Consider the following 25,874-nt stretch of genomic DNA (forward strand, 5'->3'; position numbering starts at 1 on the left):
AAAGATTATTAGGCACACATGAGCACGACATACGACACAAGAGAAAAGCGACACTAATGAATATGCATCATGCTCTTGGCCTCTAAGCACTCGTGCTCAGGAAACAACAAAAACTAAGGCTACAATGTGAGAAATGATAATACATAATCCACACTTCTGTAGTATCATGACAGCTTTGCAACTATTATTTTGTAGCTGTAATTCACCAGCAATGATGCTTTGTTTTTGTAAGCAAATGAGAAATATTTCAGAAATGTAAGCAGTTTAAAATTGAGTAACATACATTTAATACACAACATTATTTCGCCAGTTATTTTCTAGGTTTGCTTGGAAAAACAGAAAAAAAAATCAGTCAACATGATTAATTGGTAGAAATTTTTGGACTACTGTCTCTATTGTGGTTACATGCTCACATGAAAATCATGAAAAGTCAAAATGTCTGTTTTTCTGGTACTGTAAAATGAAATTCCAGAGCTTTCAATGACTTTTCAAGCACTATTTTTGGGGGATTTTCAAGGACTTCAAACTGAGATCTGTTTAGATAAATAAAAACATACTAATAAACCAAAATGGCAAAAATAAAGTGTAGCACATGCTAAGTATTACTACTAACGTATTACTACTATAGTAAAACCACTGTTCATTTTCTTAAGGGATGTGTATACTTTTTTTCTTTGTTTTGTTTTTATAACTGTACTACTGCCTTAATTGTTTAAAAATGTTCTACTGTTTAAGAAAAATTTGAAAAAAAAAAACAATGATTCGCAAACCCACACAAAAGTCCCGATCTGAATCAAATGATTCGCAAACCCACACAAAAGTCCCGATCTGAATCAAATGATTCGCAAACCCACACAAAAGTCCCGATCTGAATCAAATGATTCGCAAACCCACACAAAAGTCCCAAACTGAATCAAATGATTCGCAAACCCGCACAAAAGTCCCGATCTGAATCAAATGATTCACAAACCCACACAAAAGTCCCGATCTGAATCAAATGATTCGCAAACCCACACAAAAGTCCCAATCTGAATCAAATGATTCGCAAACCCACACAAAAGTCCCGATCTGAATCAAATGATTCACAAACCCACACAAAAGTCCCGATCTGAATCAAATGATTCGCAAACCCACACAAAAGTCCCAATCTGAATCAAATGATTCGCAAACCCGCACAAAAGTTCCGATCTGAATCAAATGATTCGCAAACCCGCACAAAAGTCCCGATCTGAATCAAATGATTCGCAAACCCACACAAAAGTCCCAATCTGAATCAAATGATTCGCAAACCCGCACAAAAGTCCCGATCTGAATCAAATGATTCACAAACCTGCACAAAAGTGCCAATCTCAATCAAATGATTCGCAAACCCGCACAAAAGTCCTGATCTGAATCAAATGATTCACAAACCCGCACAAAAGTCCCGATCTGAATCAAATGATTCACAAACTCGCACAAAAGTCCCGATCTGAATCAAATGATTCACAAACCCGCACAAAAGTCCCGATCTGAATCAAATGATTCACAAACCCGCACAAAAGTCCCGATCTGAATCAAATGATTCGCAAACCCGCACAAAAATCCCGATCTGAATCACATGATTCACAAACCCGCACAAAAGTCCCGATCTGAATCACATGATTCACAAACCCGCACAAAAGTCCCGATCTGAATCACATGATTCACAAACCCGCACAAAAGTCCCGATCTGAATCAAATGATTCACAAACCCGCACAAAAGTCCCGATCTGAATCAAATGATTCACAAACCCGCACAAAAGTCCCAAACTGAATCAAATGATTCGCAAACCCGCACAAAAGTCCCGATCTGAATCAAATGATTCGCAAACCCGCACAAAAGTCCCAAACTGAATCAAATGATTCGCAAACCCACACAAAAGTCCCGATCTGAATCAAATGATTCACAAACCTGCACAAAAGTCCCAAACTGAATCAAATGATTCGCAAACCCACACAAAAGTCCCGATCTGAATCAAATGATTCACAAACCTGCACAAAAGTCCCAAACTGAATCAAATGATTCGCAAACCCACACAAAAGTCCCGATCTGAATCAAATGATTCACAAACCCGCACAAAAGTCCCGATCTGAATCAAATGATTCGCAAACCCGCACAAAAATCCCGATCTGAATCACATGATTCACAAACCTGCACAAAAGTCCCAAACTGAATCAAATGATTCGCAAACCCGCACCAAAGTCCCGATCTGAATCAAATGATTTGCGAACCCACACAAAGGTCCCGATCTGAATCAAATGATTCGCAAACCTGCACAAAAGTCCCAAACTGAATCAAATGATTCGCAAACCCGCACCAAAGTCCCGATCTGAATCAAATGATTCACAAACCCGCACAAAAGTCCCGATCTGAATCAAATGATTCGCAAACCTGCACAAAAGTCCCAAACTGAATCAAATGATTCGCAAACCCGCACCAAAGTCCCAATATGAATCAAATGATTCGTGAACCCACAACGAAGTCCCGTTCTGAATCAAATGATTAGCAATATGCGCTATCAAACAAATATCAAACAATTAAGGCAGTACAGTTACAAAAACAAAACAAAGAGAAAATGAAACATCATTTCATATCAGGACTAGGAGCGTAGATCACAAATCATTTGACTTATATCAGAATTTTGCGTGTTGTGAATCATTCAGTTTAGATCTGGACTTTAAATCACGTACTGTGAATCATTTAACTTGAATCATTTAATTTACAAAATGATTCACAAACCTGTTCCGATCTAAATCAAATGATTTGTGATACACGCTGAAAAGTCAGCGTCTAAGAGTCTAAGATTTAAATTAAATTATTCGCTATACTCTATTTGAAATCCCGATCTGAAACAAATGATTTGCAATACGTGATCCGACTGTAGTGCTTCAAAACATCAAAGCATTTTGAGACGTATTGGTTCAACTGATTCAGAGTTATGAAAAGCTCAGTTTCACCAATCACAACATGCTTTTTAAAATCATTAGAAGCGATGTCGAAATTCGAAAATGAATGGCTCTTTTAGTTTACAGTTTTTTACAGACGCTAGGACACATTTCTCAATACTTAGGTCACTTTTGCAAAACTCTTCACACAATTCTCCTAACCGACTTTCAGCTTGGCAAAGCAGTTCATTTCACATTCAAAATGCTCTACAACTACCAAAACACTTTATTCAGGTCTCAAATAAACTCATTCTTCCAGAACACTAGCAAAGGTTGACAGCCGACAAACACACTTTGTCACCCACAAAACAATGAGCTAAAAAACACTAACAACTTGTAGCATTACACAGTGTTTTCTTGTGTAAAACAAGGACACATCTCTGTTTATAATTGCAATAAATATTGTTTATAACTGCAATATATGTTACAGGAATGAATCAGACATGATGCAGAATTCCTCAATATTTTATGTTGTTTATTTATTTTTATTTTTTTGCACTAAGTAATTCCAAAATACAAGAATTTGTATACACACCATCCACTGATACAGATACAATAGTAATGCTAATCTACTGCATTTTTAGATTTGAAATATGTTTCAATAAAATATTGCTGTTGAATTTTGCGGTCTTATTCAGTTTTGCATTATGTTATTGTTTTGAACATAAGTTTAACAGTTTTGAAAACAGTATGTAAGCACGTGCAAAATGTCCTGTACGTACAAAGATTTTTGGCAGTTGTTGTGTCTGAGTGAGAAAAGAATTCATGAAATTTGAGAGATGTAGTCATCGAAAGCATTTTGTGCCAAAACAATGATAATTGATCCTCAGTTTAGCCCACATAGACTTCTGTTGTGCTCACTGTGTGAAGAGTTTTGCAAAAGTGACCTAAGTATTGAGAAATGTGTCCTAGCGTCTGTAAAAAACTGTAATCTGGCTAATGAATTGCTTAAAATGACAGCTCGAAGCCACGAGTTTGAATCAACCGGAGTGGTTCCAGCGTATATGACTCAATTTAGTTCATCAGTTCCTTTTTGTGCGTCTTCAGCCATATTTATACTACTGTACTACTACTGGCTTAGCTCGCTAGTTTTCTAACATTCACTGAAATAAGAGGAAAAAGTATTTTGTTTTTTGAATTGCGTTAATTTTGTGTTAAAAGAAATGTGCTTATTGAAAAAATGAAACAATTGTTTCATAGATACATTGTCTTTCAATAATTCAAGCACTTTTAAAGTCTAATTTAAGTACTTTAAGCACTTTAAACACCTTTTATGAACCCTGAGATATATATGTATATATATATATATATATATGATTTATATTATACATAAATATCAATATATTACATATAATTCTTAAATATATACATGCACATGTGTTTATATATATATATATATATATATATAAATATATACATATATACAAAGTACACACACCTACATTATGTAAACAGAAACTTTTATTTTGGATGCAATTAATTGCTATACACTAATGGCAGATGGACTATTTTGGCAGCATCTTTCATACTTTTCTGGGCCTTGACAGTGTTATTTACCTGGCAGTCAATGGGACAGTTACAAACCTCTCAGTTTTCATCCAAAATATCTTATCTAAGGTCTCTGCTGTTGGTTTGTGGACAGTCATGGCTAAGACAAAGGAGCTCACTGAGGACCTGCGGCTGTGCTTTGTGGCTGTGTACAAGTCAGGAAAGGGCTATAAGACCATATCTAAATGTTTTGAAGTTAATACCAAAAAAAAAATACCAGTGGAGACATGCAAAAAGCTGGTCAGGAATTATAGGAAGCGTTTGCTGTAATAGCCAATAAAGGCTTTTCTATTGATTATTGAGAAGGGTATAAATAATTTTGGACATGCCACTTTTTGTTCAAATGTAAATAAAAGCTGAGAAATATTTTTTTCCACAATGATGCCTCTTGTACATCGTCTTATTATCTTTTGGGAGAAGCCTGTGTCATTTCCGGTAAAAAACAAAAAACAAAAAAACTTGCTGGTTGAATAAAAGTAACTTTAAGTCAGAATTTGCCAGGGGTATGAATAATTTCGGGCTTGACTGTATATAAATATGCTTTTAAGTTTTCTTCTTTAGTGAGCCAAATATCTTCACGGTGTGTCTGTGGAACATTGACGTACTATCGCAGTAGTTTTGTGCGTGCGTAAACATCATGGCAACGTACAACTCAAAGTACCTCGTGGGAAACACTTAATGTAACACGTAAACGTGCGTAAATCAAGCAAGCTAGTAAGCATAGGCCATGAAGTGTTGGTGAAATAAAACATTAGTGGACTGGAGGGAATAATATGGAATATTTTTCAGAAAACTTCTTGCACAAAATAAACGCAAGCATTTTAAAGGACCTGTATCTATGTATGATTATTTTCAAAAACTTTCCAGAGTCTTGTAATTTTTCAAGAAGGAACCGTGGATTTCAAGGACCTGTGGGAACCCTGTTACAACATAAATTTCCTAAAAATTGAGGAAACTGAAAAATATAAATATGCCAACCTTATAACAGATAAAACCTTATCTGTTGAGGTTTCAAATAAAATCTGTCTTACACTCACAAGTCGGGTGGGCAACAATAGCTTCTGATTAAGCCTCTCGATGTATTGTATTTCATCAAATCAATAATGGCTGAGGAGAGAGGTGTCCACGGATGGAGAAAGCAGGGGCTCTTGACAGGCCATTATGCAGGTCGTTAAGATCCGTTTCTGATTACTGAGCAAATACACGACATGAAAACACTCTTTCGGCCTTCCACAAAACCTGCTGTGTACTAGTAATTCAAACTGCACTGTAATTGTGACTGAGTATATTCTCCAGGGCATGTGGAATTACAGTGCACACTTTCAGGATGACATCCTTTATCACATAAAGGAGAAAACATGTGTATTATTCAGATACATCCATCTCTTCACAAGCTGAGAATGAGATCAAAACTATTTTATGCTAACAAGCACGTTAGCTAGTTAACCTGCTTAGCAGGTGGTTCGATCTTGTCCCTTTCCTCACAATTAACATCATTCAGCCAGTCTAACAACACATTTGTTCGTGCTCGTATGAGGGGCAAAAGCCATGAATTGAACAAATTCCTTTCGTGCTGAGGTTGTAAAGCCTTCGCTTGCAATAAAGCGTCATTTTCCACGTTTTGTCTTGGGCGAGGTGACAGTTATCATGACGAATGGTTGATAGCTGGGAACACCTCATGAATAAACAATACAGTTTTTATATCAGCTCGTTTTGGAGGTTGTTTGCAGCCGTAATGTATTGCATAAGGGAATTGCCTACAGTAAAAAGAGAATTTTATGCATACCTTTTATACGAAGATATCTCAGGATGGCCAACTAGTCAGGTGGTAGCAAGGCTGTATCAAGCAAAGTTCAGTATCTTCTGTGCTGATTTTAACTGAAAAAGGTCCACTGTCTAATGCGAATAGTGTAGTAATCAGGGCTTGACATTAACACCAGCCAACCCACCAAATGTGAGTAGATTTTAGCAGTGGCAGGTAGCACGTTTTATAACAGAACTCAACATTAATGCTTGTCTGGGACAAGTGGATTTTTTGAAGGGGCAAGTGAAAGAGAATTTTACTTGCCTAACGGGACAACTAATCTTGTAATTATTATTTAACTTGTAAATTTGACATTGATTTTAAACAACACTTTAAAAAAAGTAGTTTCAACTTAAAAAAAGTAAGTGTTTGAGCTGACTTAAAATTTGAAGTTAAGTCAACATGAAATGTTAAGTTGTACTTCATGAATACTTAGATATGTAAGTTGAGGAAACTTAAAATTTTAAGGCAGCATTAACACTTACTTTTTTAAGTTGAAAATTTTTTTTTTTAATGAGTCGTTAATATACATTTTAGTACAATATTGTCCTTGTTGACTGTTTTTGCTCGATTTGGTTAACGAAAATAGTTCAAAACAAAGATGACAGCTGAACAGTCACGTATCTCTAAACAACAAACAGTGGTGTTCCGTTACCGAATGATTCTGCGTTTCTGAATAAATCATTTGAGTCAATGATTCAGTGGCCCATTTATAAAAACAGGCACTTGCTTCATTCTTGAATGAATCAGCCATCTGAATGAATCATCTGAAGGCATGACTTATTCATAACGATTCATTAAGACAGTCACTTGCTGCCACCTATTGGCGGTTTATGTTCATATTTACAGGAATACCTAGATTTATTTATACTGTTGCAATTTTGCAATGTAAATGATTTCATGCTACATTTTAACTTCATTAAACAAGTGTAAATGTAAAATGTGTAAAAGTGCCATTAAAAGTCACTTCAGCTGCTTCTGTTTCTTCTGATTGGTTTTGTTAATACCGATTTTCATTTGATTACAGCCCTACACTCTTAAAAATAAAGGTGCTTCAAAAGGTTCTTCAAGTGATGCCATGAAAGAACCATTTTTGGTTCCACAAAGAACTATTCAGTCAAAGGTTCTTTAAAGAACCATCTCTTTCTTACCTTTTTATAATCTGAAGAACCTTCTTTCACCATAAATAACCTTTTATGAAACAGACAGGTTCTTCAGATGTTAAAGGTTCTTTATAGAACCATTTAGACAAAAAGGGTTCTTCTATGGCATTGTGAAGCACCTTCATTTTTAAGAGTGTATAGTGTTTTGTTAAATTGAATTTAGATGAAGTTGAAATGAAAGATGATGCATGCATTCAATATGGTTAGGGAAAAAGGCCCTTTAAATAGGCAAAAAAAATAAAAAATAAAAATCAACTTGAATAAATTTTAGCATTCAGTAACTTTAATTTTATAAAACGTAAATAAAACAACAAAATTGTGGCCAGTGAAAATGCTGAGTGACTAGTAATTTTGGAAAACCACTAGCCACAGTAGCTGGTGAGCAAAAATGTTAAAGTCAAGCCCTAGTAGTAATGCATGAATTCTCACAGAAGTCACTTTTTAAACCAAGCAGACCAATTTCAAATCTCCCTTTTCTGTCAAAGATACTAGAAAAGGTAGTGTCCTCACAATTGTGTTCTTTCTTAGAGAAAAAATGGTATCTGTGAGGATTTCCAGTCAGGTTTTAGACCGTATAATAGTACTGAGACTGCTCTTATTAGAGTTACAAATGATCTTCTCCTGTCATCCGATCGTGGATGCATCTCTCTATTAGTACTACTGGATCTTAGTGCTGCATTTGATACTATTGACCACAATATTCTTTTAAATAGACTTGAAAATTATGTTGGCATTAGTGGTAGTGCACTGGCTTGGTTCGAATCGTACTTATCTGACCGGCATCAATTCGTAGCAGTGAATGACGAGGTATCATATCAATCACAAGTCCAGTATGGAGTACCTCAAGGCTCAGTACTAGGGCCATTACTTTTTACACTTTATATGTTACCCTTGGGAGATATCATCAGGAAACATGGTGTTAGCTTTCACTGTTATGCTGATGATACGCAGCTCTATATTTCTTCACGGCCCGGCGAAACATACCAATTTGAAAAACGAACAGATTGCATAGTTGAAATAAAAAATTGGATGGCAAGAAATTTTTTTACTGCTAAATTCTGAAAAAAAAAAAAACAGAGGTGTTAATTATTGGACCTAAAACCTCCGCATGTAATAACCTAAAACACAGTCTAATACTCAATGACTGCTCTGTCAATTTGTCGTCATCAGTCAGGGACCTAGATGTGCTATTCAATAGCATTTGCAAAACCGCATTTTTTCATATAAAAAATATATCGAAATTACGACCTATGCTCACAATGTCAAATGCAGAAACGTTAATCCATGCGTTCATGACCTCAAGGATAGATTATTGTAATGCTTTATTGGGTGGTTGTTCTGCACGCTTAATAAACAAACTCCAGCTGGTCCAAAATGCATCTAGAGTTCTTACTAGAACCAGAAAGTATGACCATATTAGCCCGGTTCTGTCAACACTGCACTGGCTCCCTATTAAACATCGTATAGATTTTAAAATCTTGCTAATTACTTATAAAGCCCTGAATGGTTCAGCTCCTCAGTACTTGAGAGAGCTCTTATCATATTATAGTCCCTCACGTCCGCTGCGTTCTCAAAATTCTGGCAATTTGATAGTACCTAGAATATCAAAACCAACTGCGGGCGGCAGATCTTTTTCACATTTAGCGCCCAAACTCTGGAACAATCTACCTAACACTGTTCACTCTGTCAGTTTAAATCTAGATTAAAGACACATCTCTTTAACCTGGCCTACACTTAATACATTTCATAATCCAAATCCGTTAAAGGATTGTTAGGCTGCATTATTTAGGTCAACCGGAACCAGGGACACTTCCTATAACACCTGATGTACTCGTTGCATCAGAAGAAGAATGGCATCTACGCTAATATTAGCATCTTTCCTTCTTATTCCGAGGTCACCGCAGCCACCTGTATCCAGATCAGATGGTCACTGCAGTCTCCCGGATCTAGTCCGTGCCCATCAGCACTCAGAGATATCCTCTACAGCCCTGAATGTCAGCAGAGGCCACATCAACTAGATGAGCCCCAGAGACAGATCATCAGTGAAGACCTCATCACTTAGACGGCCATCGACGCAAGACAGCGAAAACCAGATGAGTCCTCTCCAATGTGATTTTGTTTCAACTTGGAACTCTTGCATCTACATTAATATTAGTCTGTTTGTTTCTTATTCCCAGGTCACCATAGCCACCAGATCCAGTCCGTATCCAGATCAGATGGTCACTGCAGTCCCCCGGATCCAGTCCAAACCTAGAGCAGATGGTGGATCAACACCTACAGCCGAATGTCAGCGGATACCGTGTCAACTAGATGAGCCCCAGAGACAGATCATCAACAAAGAACTCCTACCCTAAACGGCCACCGGCACAAGGCCATGGGAACCAGATGAGTCCTCCCCAATTTGATTTTGTTGCAATATGGAACTCTTGCATTATTATTGACATTTCACTTTATTATTTTAATACTGTAAGGTTGCTTTGACACAACTTGTATTGTAAAAAGCGCTGTATAAATAATCTTGACTTGACTTGACTTGACATTTGGTCAAAGCGGTGATTTCACATAACCATCTGAACCTGATGAGAAATCTGCCTGGAGAGATGTTTTGCCCTTGAAATTTCTGATTATGTGGATTTTTTATTGAAAAGAGCCCCTAAAGGGACAAATTATTTTTCAATATTTTTGCATTCTCTCACAAATGTTTTGCATTCCCCAAGAAATGTAGTGCTTACAAACTTGAGGGAACACATTTTTTTCTATCACTATGTCCCCTTAAGGGCTCCATAGTATTGAAGTTTGCTGAACTATGGTAAATGTGACCGAAGAATTAGGCTGCAGGCTAAACTCAACAGCATTGCTTTGTCAACATTTTATTCAAATTGCACAGGACTTCCTTAAGATCGACTGGAAGTGATTTAAAGCGAGTGGCTGTATAATCTCGAAGGTTGTGTAATGTACAAACTTCCTTGATATTCACCATGTAAAAGGTCTGATGCTGTAATATTACTTCAATTTGCATATTACCATCCACAACTTTCAAACTCAGTCTAAAAGACAGATCAGTGGCCGTGTCCTGAACTCGAGGGCTTAATGGGTATCATTATGGAGCTGTGGCATAGTCAAGGGTAAGGCAGTTATTTTACAGTGAGTTTCAAAACAAGTCATAGGATCATAACACAACCTTTCAGTCCAAACAAAAACAGTCCTTCCTGGCAAAAAGGAAAAAGGCATTGCTTCTAAAGTCAGGAAACACATCAAGGTCGCATCACTGGCAGCTATTCAAGCATAAAAGCAATCAAACTATCATTTACTTCTGAGGGTGGACAGCGTAGCCCGAGCCTGTCAATTCGTAAAAAGTTAGTGTTTGTTCTTTAACGCGTTCCTCAGGCACTGGCATTCATTTATTCGCCGCGGTAATGGATAATGACTCAATCCTGGGCTTTGTTTCATAGCTGAGTCCACGTAATGTTTCACAATCAGATTTTACTCATTCGGCACCTTGTGACCAGATCGAATCTATGGCTTTATAAACCCGAAACCTTATTCAGGATGATTAGAGTTCCCTACTGCAGAGAAAGCTTTTTCTATAGAGATGCTGTTCAGCTAATTTACCTTTCACAGAGCAGCGAGGTGCAAAAACACTGATTCAGATAACTGTGGTCTCAGTATTTTTTAAAGTGCCACGAGTCACGATAACGCTGACGAGCTCAAATGATATGTTGTTGGGGAAAAGAATGCGAACACACGTGATGCAATACCAAGTGTCCTTGTGTGCCTTTACATAAATGATGGTTCAACCATAGATGGCGGTGGCAAAGAGTTAATTGATTGGCTACACATCAACGTCAAGCTGACGGCACAACTGGCCTATATTAATTAAGACCTTGGTTCACACCTATAGAAGCGATTTCCTAAAGAGATTCATTGGAAAAGGCTAATTAAAAATGAACATTTTCACACTGTGTTGGACATTATGAAGCGACAGCCCTGGTGGGAAATCTGTGAAGTACTTTGCTCAAGGGAGTGATGTAAAAAAGAGCTGGAGAATATCTGCTGTAAGCCTCCATCTGCTGGTTCACCTCTTTTTGTCAGTTTCTTAAAGGGAAACTTCACCTTAAAACAGGGGTCTCTAACACATCGCTTGCGAGCTACCAGTGGGTAAGACATACTTGACATACTAGCTGTGAGGTTATTTTATTTATCCTGTTTTGTATTTTAATTATCATTAATTATATTAACATTCATTTTGTTTTGCGTGAAAACACTATATTTCTGCTGTTCCACAAGCGCCACCTGCTTACATTTTATTTTACCTGTCTGCCGTTATTGTCTTGTCATGCGTTTCCCTACCTTGTCATGTGATTCTGCCATGTGGTCCTTTTGTTCATGTGTCATGACCTCATTGATTAATGTCTTGCCATGTGGTTTTTGTTCTGCTTTGTGATTGGTCCCTTTAGTCATGTGCCTTGTTCCTCATTGGTTGGTTTGTGTCATGTGACCTATTTTGTTTGCTATAAGTAGCCCTCATGTTGCCAATGTTTCTGGTCGTGTATGTACCTGCTGTTTGGGGAGTTTGTGTTTCTGTTCCGAGTCAAGTGTGTTCATGTCAAGTCAAGTCGTCAAGTCATTGTTTGTTTGGATTTCACTGTGGATTATAATAAAGCTGCACTTGGGTTCTCATCACAGCTTGCCTTCAGTGGACTAAATCATTACAACACAATTTAACAGAAACTTATTAAACGTTTAACAAAAATGTTAATTTTAAGGCCATATGAAATGCATGTTTTTTTCTTCTTAAATTCAGTTCACTATTTCTGGATTCCATTTTAATAGTTACATTTTAAATTTACATTAAAATTGTAATAAAAGCATTTCTAATGTATTGATTTTAGATTTAAAGAATAGTTTATTGTTATTTTATTTATTTATGTTTTCAGAAATACTGTGTTTTTACATATTTATGGTAAATAAATGTTGATAAATATTTACTTCTGGTGAATATTCCTTAAAAGTATGTTTTAATAACAAATTTAATTATAAGTAGTACTATCATTACATTAAGTAACATTTTTCCTGTCAACATTTCTTCAAGTTAAACCAAACTTTTATTTTGATGGGTTGCTGTGAAGACCTTTTTGTTTTTATATGATATGACGATAATTTTTCTCATATTTGTAGCAATAGCCAAAAATACATTGTATGGGTCAAAATTGTTGATTTTTCTTATATACCAGAAATCATTATGATATTAAAGGCGGGCATACACGGTGCAATTTTTGAGGTCGTATGAGCTTGCATGCGATTTTTTTGGTTATCGGAGGAAATCGTCTCTTCTCGTATGTTCGGGGCTCGTATGGTGTGTGAGAAATTACGAGATGAGCAGAGTGCCTTACGAGCACTTCCCGACCTCACGATCATTTTTAAACATTTTAAAAAACTTCGTGAGCTGTCGGATTGAAGGCCTGACGTGTGTGCTGTTGAACGAGCCGATTTATTGATCAAACTGGAAATGACCAATCAGAAGCTAAAGAAAAGAAAACCACAGAAGATGATGAACATGACAGCGCCACGGCGACTTGGACTATTGAGAAAAGAGGGTAAACTCGCTGAACTTTGGCAAGAACAGCGAGCGCTATATGATGTATCGATCGGTGATCGATCACCTATTGTTTGCAACAGCTATTGCTAGCTATAGTGGTGGCCAACTAGCCCCCTCGACGTGCATAATACTACGTTAAAACATACATTACAATGCTGTACAGTGCTGTAGCATTGCAGTTGTCTTTAATGCATATGCTTGTTAGCACTGCTGTAGAGGTGAAGTTTTGTCAAGTTTGCAACGAGTTTACACACGCAAGGGTGATCAGACGGTTCCTGCGTGTGTAGCAAAGTGTCACGGCTCATATTTTTTATATGCAGTTATGAGATAGACAGAGAGCAGTTGTATTTAACAGTACATACACAGTATAATATACACAGCCTTCCTCTCAGAATGCGATTGCCTCGGAAATCGGCAGGTTTTAAAATCGTGCCGTGTACCACTGCGTCCGTTAAAAAAGTCACTTGTGACGTGTGCATGGCCATACAGTCTTCTGACCATCCGAATTTGCACCGTGTATGGCCGCCTTAAGTAAAGATCATGTTCCATTAAGATACTTTGTAAATTTCCTACCATAAATATATCAAAACTTAATTTTTAATTAGTAATATTCATTGATAAAAACTTAATTTGGAAAACTAATATTTACATTGGATTTTCTCAATATTTACATTTTTTGCACCCCAGATTCCAGATTTTCAAATAGTTGTATCTCGGCCAAATATTGTTCTATCCTAACAAACCATACACCAATGAAAAGCTTATTTATTATTAATGATGTGTAGAACTCCGTTTCAAAAAATTGACCCTTATGACTGGTTTTGTAGTCTATAGGGTCACATATATTGGGGGCAGCAGAGGCTAAAAAAATGCCACAAGTGTCACACGCACTTTATTATTCATTGATTCACACACGCAAAACATGCAGGATTAATATTTAAATTGTATTTTTGTGGCTTAATATTCACCAGCACTAGCCCATATTGCATTTTGATATGAGCAATACTTTTGATCTATTCATTCAAAATTTGGGAAATTCAGTGACATTACACGTTATACTGTAAATTCCATTTTTATAACTGGATTCTGCGATTCTGTCTGTGTTTTCCGCATCGCGGAATCATAGGGCCCTAAACAGTGCATAGTGCTGTTAATTTTATTTGATGTTTTTCTGCGTAAAACTTATTTGTGTGTATCAGTACTTTTTAAACATTTCCAGCCCATTCTACCAAAACCACGTATAACAGTTTGGACTGATACATAATTGAAGAGATATGATTATTGTATAACATGGGTAGCTCTCAGCCACTTTTATTTTTAAAAAAGCAGCTCTTCAATGAAATAAGATTGGAGACCCTTGCCTTAAAATGTTAAAATCAATTACTCACCCTTATGTCATTCCAAATCTGTATTACTGACTTTGTTCTTTAGAGCAAAATAGAAATTCTTTTGAAATTTTTTTTTGTGTCCCCACAATGAAAGTCAATGGGGACCAATGTTGTTTTGAACCCCACTGGTGTTCATTATATGGACAAAGGCATTCGAAACATTCTTATAATACCTTTTGTGTTTCGTAGAATAAAGTCATACAGGATTGGACTGATATGAGGGTAAATAATAAAAGAATTGTAAAGTAAACAATAAGAAGATTTCTTTAAGGCATAAAGTGAGCCAGAAAGTATTTGTGGATGCAGCAGCTAACCTCTTAGAAGGAAAAACAACATGGTGGACAGGATCAGTTTCTTATCTTCTCCCCTCCCTGTCCCACATCTATTTAGGTGCAAAATTACCAACAATCTCAACCTTCCCTGCGGAGACCGCAACGATCTGTCTGAGGGCCCACCAGGGAGAGGCAGAGAAGAGAGTGAAAATGAACCTGAATGGAAGTCGACTTTCTTTTTCCATCCCTGCCAGCAACGAAAGCACCGCACTGAAATCGGGACCGGAGACACGCTCTAATTCTTTCCGTCTCTTTGTTTTTTAGCCCTCTATCAGCTTGTTTTATGTTCCTTTCAATTCCCTGATTCATGCATTTACAATTCCCCCGCTCAGAGGCATCGGGTGCCCTTGAAAACTCGTGATGAGTCTGTGTACAGTACGCTGATGGAAGCCGTCCATGTGTTGTAGAGTAGTGCATCTCTATTCCTCTCTTCAATAGGCCTGGATTAGGAAGCACTCTAAAAAGGATTAGTGCATTTTCCAGCCAGCTAAACTCAGCCCTCGGGCAGGGTTTCGGAAACCCACATGTCCTGAATGAGAAAGGGATACGGAGGAGGTAGAGAGTCAGCCAGTAATAAAGAGACAGAATCTCCGATAATGGCATGAGAAATGAGAGGGTGACGGAAGTGGCAGCGAAACCGTCGCCAGCTCTTTGACGCAACTGCAGAAGCGCCGTTCCTAGCCTGAAGTCCCTGTCACAGTTAAGTCTCTAGTTTCTAGCTTCAATTGCCAGGCTGGCGCAGAGCGGCGGATGCTAGGGCAGATATCCAGCATCTCTGATGAGATTCCAGAGGCCCGACAGCGCTGGAAAGGCAGGCTGACAGGTCTGGGTCACGTGAGGCAAAGGGTTGAGTGGAGAGGCTGAGGCTTCGTGCCTAACCGTGTTATTTAGACCTCTGGCTGACAGCCACCTTACACGATCCATCCATCACAGGCGTTATTAGAATTAAAGAAAGAGAAAGGAAGAGAAGGACTTTTAAGGTCTTGTTTATTGATTTAATAAAGCCGACGAGACCTGGATATTGATGTACGAAAAACGAAGAGTCTCCAAGCTGATTTTCACTCAATTCCGAAAGGTCAGTAAATTAAACACCACAATTAGGACAACAAACAAACAGGTAAATAGTACATTAAAAAATCTAGCTTTTTAGAAACATTTACTGATGCTTCCTTGTGCTGCAATGCTAAGGTTCTTGTTGCTAAGGCAATACCAGATGGTTTCTAGGGTGTTCTTGGCCAATATTACAAATCTGTTCTCTTTTAGAGATTTGCTGTTACATTTTACAGTAACTGCTAAAGATTGATTTTTTAGATAAATGCAAAGGCAATCCAAATATAAAAATAAGCTAAATAAGCATGCATAATTAATTTTTTTAATTAAACAATATTATAATGTATAGCTGAAAATGAATATTCATTCTGAAATGTACTACCATTTTTATTTTGTTATTAAAGATTTTTTTCCCCAAAATCAGATTTTTTTTTTTTCAGAATTCATTTTTTTTTTTCATTTTCTGTACTCCATTTTAATGGTTAAATTGAATTTTAGTGATCAAAAAGCTAATCTAATTGAAATCATGACACTTATACAATTTAATAACAATTAATTAAAAGTTACAACTTTAAACAGTAAAAAAAAATAAAAAAATTAATTACTTTTTGGATCCTGTGATTTTTTTTTCTTCTTCTGGTAATCAAATAAAGGCATAAAGCAATTTAATTTATAATCAAATGAAATTTAAATACATTTATTTTGTCAAAAAAAGTGCTGTACAACAGAGGTTTACTGTTAAAATTAAATCACGAAAGGAAAACTGTGATTATACTTTTAAAATGTTATAATAATAATGTTATAATTATTATAATCATAATTAAGATGTACATTATACTGTACATGTACACTTCTGTCACAATTTCTTCAAGTTAAACAATTCAATTAATAATCAAATGAAATTTAAACGTATTTTGTGAGAGTGCTGCACAACAGAGGTTTACTGTTAAAATTAAAACATGGAAGAAAAATTTTGATTATTCTTTAGAAATGTTTTAATAATAATTGTATTATTATTATCATTGAGAGGTACATTCTACTGTACATAAATATATATCTGTCACAATTTCTTCAAGTTAAACCGAACTTTTTTTGTCGGGTTGCCGTGAAGAATTTCTGTGTGTGTGTGTGTATAATAGGACAATAGTCTTCCTTGGTTTAAGCAGTAAAATGCTTACAAACAAACTCACAGAGCAGCTGGAGATAAATTTCATGCAATATTTTAATAGTAAGACTGCAGAGGCTGAAAACATTGAGGAAATATTGAGGAAATCACAGGGCTGAAAATGCAATCTAAATGTAAAAATAGGGAAAATAAACATGCATACAGTGGCCTGCGAAAGTTTGGAAACTCCTTGCAGAATCTGTGAAAATGTGAATAATTTTAACAAAATAAGACAGATCATACAAAATGCATGTTTTTTTCTTATTTAGTACTGTCCTGAGTAAGATATTTTACATAAAAGATGTTTACATATAGTCCACAAAACAATGGTGGTTGTTCATGAGTCCCTTGTTAGTTCAGAACAGTTAAACAGTGCTGTTCTTCAGAAAAATCCTCCAGATCCTGCAGATTCTTCAGTTTTCCAGCATCTTTTGCATATTTGAACACTTTCCAGCAGTGACTATATGACTTTGAGATCTATCTTTTCACAATGAGAACAACTGAGGGACAATTAAAATAAGGTTTAAACATTGAAACATTGGGGGGGGGGGGGGGGGGGGGGGGTGAAAACTTTTGAATTTTGTTGAAATATAATATAAATATAAAATATAATAAAAAGATACTTACATGTTTCCTGGAAAACAAATTAAGTACAATTTACCTTGATCTTCAAATTCAAAAAGTTTTCACTCCCCGGCTCAATATTAAGAACCAAGGGCTCCCAAACTTTTGAAGGGGGTTATTTTAATAATTTTAGCTTTTTTCTTTCTTGTGGACTATATGTAAACATATTTTATGTAAAATATCTTACTCAGGACAGTACTAAATAAAATAATAACATGCATTTTGTATGATCTCTCTCTTATTTTGTTAAAATTATTTATATTTTCACAGATTCTGCAAGGGGTTCTAAAACGTTTGCATGCCACTGTAATTACAAATTCAATTATTTAACATTTTATTGAATTAAATTAAAAATATTAAATTCAATTCAATTAAACATATGGCCATTTGAAACCACTAGTTCAAGCTGCAAATAAAAATAATGCTAAAAAAAAGTGTATAAGAACAAGTACGCCCACAGCAAGCGCATCACTCATTTATCACAACTACAGCACAAACTGAGATAGAGAGAGAGATGAAGAGAAAGACCATTAATGTCCTTCCAGCTCTCTGTCTATGCCAAACCATTTCTGCCACTTCTGTTTGAATTTGAATAAGCACTTTACTGTCCGATCGTCATTGCCAGAGTTCAGTCCAAATGAACCAGACCCACTGAACATTAGTGTAAAAGCCTCAAATACTGGAGATGTTGAGAGCTGGTAAAAAAGGTTTATGAGGGATCTGATTAAAGCAGGTGTATACACTTGTGGCTATGAAAACAAAGATATACGCCATCCTCCTCCACCCTCTTCAGTTGCTGGATGAATATCTAACATTAGCATGATGCTGCTAAAATGACGCAGAGCTTTCAGCTCACTTGCACTGCCAGTGTGAAGTTGGTTCAAAGAAATGCAAGCAGCGTTTTGTGGATATTAGGCATTTATACATAGGAACAAAGAGAATATAAAGGACATGAGGAAAAAATGAACTCAGAACAACATCTTACAATGCCCTTCAATACAGGAAACTGTCTGCCTTTGTCTTTGTGCTTGCTTCCGTCTCTCTCTCAGTAGGCTCGAATTGAAATAGTCTCTTGGTGCCATGTTCTGAGAACTTATCAAAGAGCGGCAGCTGTCTTTGGATCAGCGTATCATTTTGAGCACCTGGCGATGTCCCGTAGGAAAGAAAATGAGATCTATTTAATATGAGATCTCAATTGTTTCTCCGAGATAGAAATGAACAGCAGATGGAGATGCATCTTCTGTATTTTCAGATTTTTCCCCTGAGAAGAAGACTCTCATGTGCGAATTTCCAAAGAAATCTAGACCAGCAAAGCATTGAAGCTGATCTGATTAAAGGAGTAGTTCACTTTCAGAACAAAAATGTACAGATAATGTACTCACCCCCTTGTCATCCAAGATGTTCATCTCTATCTTTCTTCAGTCGTAAAGAAATTTCAGGATTTTAGGATTTCTCTTTATATAATGGATATCTATGGTGCCCCCGAGGTTGAACTTCCAAAATGCAGTTTAAATGCAGCTTCAGTGGGCTCTAAATGTGACCCTGGACCACAAAACCAGTCTTAAGTCGCTGGGGTATATTTGTAGCAATAGCCAAAAATACATTGTATGGGTCAAAATTATTGATTTTTCTTTTATATCAAAAATCATTAGGAAATTAAGTAAAGATCATGTTCCATGAAGATTTTTTGTAAAATTCCTACTGTAAACCTATCAAAATGTAATTTTTGATTAGTAATATGCATTGTTAAGAACTTAATTTGGACAACTTTAAAGGTGATTTTCTCAGTATTTTGATTTTTTGCACCCTTAGATTTCAGATTTTCAAATAGATGTATCTCGGCCAAATATTGTCCTATCCTAACAAACTATACATCAATAGAAAGCTTATTTATTGAGCTTTCATATGATGTATATATCTCAGTTTTGTAAAATTTAACCTTATGACTGGTTTTGTGGTCCAGGGTCACAAATGATCCCAGCCGAGGAAGAAGGGTCATATCTAGTGAAACTATTGGTTATTTTGTAAAAAAAAAAAACCCTTTAGAGCTGCATTTAAACTGCATTTTGAAAGTTCAAAACCGGGCGCACCATTGAAGTCCATTATATGGAGAGGAATACTAAGATGTTTTCCTCAAAAAACATAATTTCTGTACAACTGCAGAAAGAAAGACATGAACATCTTGGAGGTCAAGGGGGTGAGTACATTATCTGTAATTTTTTGTTCTGGAAGTGAAATACTGCCTTAAAAAAAGCAAGTCTGGTTAAGCTAGACGCCAGCACCTCATGTTTAGAATCATATAAAACACAAACATTTTAATATTTTTAATATATATATATTTTAAAGCTCTACGTGTTTACTGTTTGTCTCATTTGTTTATATTTGACTAAGGATATATTAAATGCTTAACACTTAATTTATTCAATTAGCTATTATAACTGTCTATCATTTGCTTATGTGTAATTTCTGACTGAACAGAGCCTCGGGGCACGCGCGCGCACACACACATTTTTTGGCTGAGCTTATTAGTAAATGATGGAGAAGCTATTCTTAATGGATAATTTATTTATAAATCTAACCCAGACGGGACTCTTAACAAAAGTAAAGTCATTTGTATTGTTTGTATGGAGAAATTTAATTAACACAGAAGCTCAACTAGTGAAATATCACTCACAAGTGAAACACAGTCAGTCACATAAATGGCAATGCAAGCAACAGTGGAGAACAAGGCATTAGTGGCAAATCCATCTCTATATAAATGAGATTATGTCCATAAATTGTTGGAAAACTAAAACTGAATCAAGTAATTAATGCTACAGATGAATATAGGCAACGCTCCCCCACCGAACACAGAATTTTCTGGGTTTCCACGTTTTCACTGTGGCCCTGTTTAGACTTTCTGTTTTAAAATGCCTTTTTAAAATGATCCTTGTCTACACTGGCATTTTCACTGAAACACAACCCCGGAAATTTCAAACTAAAATGATGTCTGCAGAGTTTTCGAGGGTCGAAAACGCTGGAGTAGTGTAAAAGATAGTCGTAATGGTATTAAAAGTTATGCTTTTTAAAACGAAAACACACTAGTGTAAATGCCTGTTATACACTCGGGACGCTTTTACGCATCTCCTGAATAAGTCCAGAATCTCCCGATCAAAAACACAGGTGAGGAAGACAGAAACTAGAAATCTCATATGTAAGCAGATGCATATGAAAAATTAAAGCTGCAAGCAGCGATGAACGGGCCCTCGCACCCGGGCTCACCGCCGACCGATGACTTTAGGAAAACAGCAAACGGTGGGCAGTATGCTTTTAATACACTAAATGTAGGAAAAATAGATCAAAGTCACTTAAATGTGCCAAACTTCCTGCTGCCAGCTGGTGGCGCTATGCCTATAACTGATTATTGGCATGTAGATGTGTTCAGGCCAGCACTTTCATCAAACATATGAAGTTTGGTGCAGATTGACTTTGGTATGTTTGAGTTAGTGAAAGATATGATATATCCTACTGCCAACAGGTGGCGCTATGATAATATCTGAATATTGGCCTTTAGATGTCTTCAGGCCAGGACTTTTACCAAACATGTGAAGTTTGAGGCAGATCGGACATTTTATGGCCGAGTTATAACAACTTCTATGTTCATGGCGAAACATCAAACTTTGTCAGGCCACCAAGGACACGCCCTTTGACGAAAACTCAAGATCTTCACAATTTAATATCTCTAAGGCCTCTAGATCAGACTGACCAAATATAATGTTGATATCATTAAATCTCTAGGAGGAGTTTGATACAAGTAATTTCCTGTTGCCAACAGGTGGCGCTGTGATTATAATAGAATATTGGCCTTCATATTGGTTCAGGCCAGGACTCTTATCAAACATGTGAAGTTTGAGGCAAATCGGACATTTTATGGCTGAGTTATAACAAGTTTTAGATCCATGGCGAGACCTCAAAATTTGTTAGGCCGCCACGGACACGCCCTTCAATGAAAACTCAAGATCTTCGCAATTTAACATCGCTAAAGCCTTTTTATTAGACTGACCGATTTTGGTGTTGATCTGATTAAATCTCTTGGAGGAGTTTGTTGCAGAGTACAGAATGACACTTCCTGTTGCCAGCAGGTGGCGCTATGAGTAAAACTGAATATGGGCATGTAGATGTCATCAGGTCAGGAGTGTTATCACACATGTGAAGATTAGGACAGATCGGACATTGTATGCCTCAGTTATAGCAACTTCCTTTTTCATGGCGAAACATCGAAATTTACGAGGCCGCCACGGACACGCCCTCCGATGAAAACTCTAGATCTTCACAATTTAATGTCAAAAAGGGCTTTAGATTAGGCTCAGCAAATTTGGCTTTGATCCGAATAAATCTGTAGGAGGAGTTCGTTCAAGTACGACGCCTGAAAATGGCAAAAATGACACAAATTTTGTTGAGAATATTAATATTAACCGACTTCCTGTTGGGTTCCGGATTTTGCTCCAAGAGGCTTTTTTGTAGGTTTTGGTGTGTTACATGTGTGTACCGATTTCCGTGCATGTACGTGAATCACAGCTGAAAGCGCACACCGCTGAAAATCTAAAGGTGGCGCTGTCGAGCCATTTTGCCACACCCACTTCTGAAACCCATATCAGACGTAAATTTTCGCCAGGTTTGATGTGTGTGCAAAGTTTTGTGAGTTTTCGGGCATGTTTAGGTCCTCTAAAATGCGATTCATTTTGGAGAAGAATAATAATAATAATAATAATAATAATAATTAAAGCTGCAAGCAGCGATGAACGGGCCCTCGCACACGGGCTCACCGCCGACCGGTGGCTTTAGGAACACAGCAAATGGTGGATAGTATGCTTTTAATACAGTAAAAATAGGAGAAATATGTCAAAGTCACTTAAATGTGCCAAATTCCCTGCTGCCAGCTGGTGGCGCTATGCCTATAACTGATTATTGGCATGTAGATGTGTTCAGGCCAGCACTTTCATCAAACATATGAAGTTTGGTGCAGATTGGCCTTGGTATGTTTGAGTTAGTGAAAGATATGATATATCCTGCTGCCAATAGGTGGCGCTATGATAATATCTGAATATTGGCCTTTAGGTGTCTTCAGGCCAGGACTCTTACCAAACCTGTGAAGTTTGAGGCAGATCGGACATTTTATGGCTGAGTTATAACAACTTCTATGTCTATGGCGAAACATCAAACTTTGTCACGCCGCCACAGACACGCCCTTTAACGAAAACTCAAGATCTTAGCAATTTAACATCTGTAAGACCTCTAGATCAGACTGACCAAATATAATGTTGATATCATTAAATCTCTAGGAGGAGTTTGATACAAGTCATTTCCTGTTGCCAACAGGTGGCGCTGTGATTATAATAGAATATTGGCCTTCAGATGTGTTCAGGCCAGGACTCTTATCGAATATGTGAAGTTTGAGGCAAATCGGACATTTTATGGCTGAGTTATAACAAGTTTTATATCCATGGTGATACCTCGAAATTTGTCAGGCCGCCACGGACACGCCCTTCAACGAAAACTCAAGATTTTCGCAATTTAACATCACTAAATCCTTTTTATTAGACTGACCGATTTTGGTGTTGATCTGTATAAATCTCTAGGAGGAGTTTGTTGTAGAGTACAGCGTGACACTTCCTGTTGCCAGCAGGTGGCGCTATGAATATAACTGAATATGGGCATGTAGATGTCTTCAGGTCAGGAGTGTTATCACACATGTGAAGTTTGGGACAGATCGGACATTTTATGCCTGAGTTATAGCAACTTCCTTTTTTATGGCGAAACATCGAAATTTGCGAGGCCGCCACGGACACGCCCTCCGATGAAAACTCTAGATCTTCACAATTTAACGTCACAAAGGGCTTTAGATTGGACTCACCAAATTTGCTGTTGATCGGAGTAAATCTCTAGGAGGAGTTCGTTCAAGTACGACGCCTGAAAATGGCAAAAATGACACAAATTTTGCTAAGAAAATTAATAATAACCGACTTCCTGTTGGGTTTCGGATTTTGTTCCAGGAGGCTTTTTTGTAGGTATTGGTGAGTTACATGTGTGTACCGATTTTCATGCATGTACGTGAATCATAGCTGAAAGCGCACACCGCGGAACGTGTAAAGGTGGCGCTATCGAGCCGTTTTGCCACACCCATCTCTGAAACCCATATCAGACATCCATTTTCGCCAGGTTTGATGTGTGTGCAAAGTTTCATGAGTTTTCGGGTATGTTTAGGCCCTCAAAAATGCGATTCATTCCGGAGAAGAATAATAATAATAATTAAAGCTGCAAGCAGCGATGAACGGGCCCTCGCACACGGGCTCACCGCCGACCGGTGGCTTTAGGAACACAGCAAATGGTGGGTAGTATGCTTTTAATACAGTAAAAATATGAGAAATATTTCAAAGTAACTTAAATGTGCCAAATTTCCTGCCGCCAGCTGGTGGCGCTATGCCTATAACTGATTATTGGCATGTAGATGTGTTCAGGCCACCACTTTCATCAAACATATGAAGTTTGGTGCAGATTGACCTTGGTATGTTTGAGTTAGTGAAAGATATAATATATCTTGCTGCCAACAGGTGGCGCTATGATAATATCTGAATATTGGCCTTTAGGTGTCTTCAGGCCAGGACTCTTACCAAACCTGTGAAGTTTGAGGCAGATCAGACATTTTATGGCTGAGTTATAACAACGTCTATGTCCATGGCGAAACATCAAACTTTGTCACGCAGCCACGGACACGCCCTTTAACGAAAACTCAAGATCTTCGCAATTTAACATCTCTAAGGCCTCTAGATCAGACTGACCAAATATAATGTTGATATCATTAAATCTCTAGGAGGAGTTTGATACAAGTCATTTCCTGTTGCCAACAGGTGGCACTGTGATTATAATAGAATATTGGCCTTCAGATGTGTTCAGGCCAGGACTCTTATCTAATATGTGAAGTTTGAGGCAAATCGGACATTTTATGGCTGAGTTATAACAAGTTTTATATCCATGGCGAGACCTCGAAATTTCTCAGGCCGCCACGGACACGCCCTTTACCGAAAACTCAAGATCTTCACAATTTAACATCACTAAGGCCTTTATATTAGACTGACCGATTTTGGTGTTGATCTGTATAAATCTCTAGGAGGAGTTGGTTGTAGAGTACAGCATGACACTTCCTGTTGCCAGCAGGTGGCGCTATGACTATAACTGAATATGGATATGTAGATGTCATCAGGTCAGGAGTGTTATCACACATGTGAAGTTTGGGACAGATCGGACATTTTATGCCTAAGTTATAGCAACTTCCTTTTTCATGGCGAAACATCGAAATTTGCGAGGCCGCCACGGACACGCCCTCCGATGAAAACTCTAGATCTTCACAATTTAACGTCACAAAGGGCTTTAGATTAGACTCACCAAATTTGCTGTTGATCGGAATAAATCTCTAGGAGGAGTTCGTTCAAGTACGACACCTGAAAATGGCAAAAATGACACAAATTTTGCTAAGAAAATTAATAATAACCGACTTCCTGTTGGGTTTCGGATTTTGTCCCAAGAGGCTTTTTTGTAGGTATTGGTGTGTTACATGTGTGTACCGATTTTCGTGCATGTACGTGAATCACAGCTGAATGCGCACACCGCGGAACGTGTAAAGGTGGCGCTGTAGAGCCATTTTGCCACACCCACTTCTGCAACCCATATCAGACGTAAATTTTCGCCAGGTCTGATGTGTGTGCGAAGTTTCATGAGTTTTCGGGTATGTCTAAGCCCTCAAAAATGCGATTCATTTTGGAGAAGAATAATAATAATAATAATAATAATAATTAAAGCTGCAAGCAGCGATGAACGGGCCCTCGCACCCGGGCTCACCGCCGACCGGTGGCTTTAGGAAAACATCAAACGGTGGGCAGTATGCTTTTAATACAGTAAATGTAGGAAAAATAGATCAAAGTCACTTAAATGTGCCAAATTTCCTGCTGCCAGCTGGTGGCGCTATGCATATAACTGATTATTGGCATGTAGATGTGTTCAGGCCACCACTTTCATCAAACATATGAAGTTTGGTGCAGATTGACCTTGGTATGTTTGAGTTAGTGAAAGATATGATATATCCTGCTGCCAACAGGTGGCGCTATGATAATATCTGAATATTGGCCTTTAGGTGTCTTCAGGCCAGGACTCTTACCAAACCTGTGAAGTTTGAGGCAGATCGGACATTTTATGGCTGAGTT

General features: G+C 37.4%; 1 protein-coding gene across 1 annotated transcript in view; it reads right to left on the reverse strand.

Moving 5' to 3' along the window:
* Positions 1 to 25,874, reverse strand: part of furinb (furin (paired basic amino acid cleaving enzyme) b) — a 167,764-nt gene that overhangs the window by 47,677 nt on the left and 94,213 nt on the right. The window lies entirely within an intron of this gene.

Source organism: Garra rufa, chromosome 25 (assembly GCF_049309525.1).
Source record: "Garra rufa chromosome 25, GarRuf1.0, whole genome shotgun sequence".
In the NCBI taxonomy this organism is placed as follows: domain Eukaryota; kingdom Metazoa; phylum Chordata; class Actinopteri; order Cypriniformes; family Cyprinidae; genus Garra; species Garra rufa.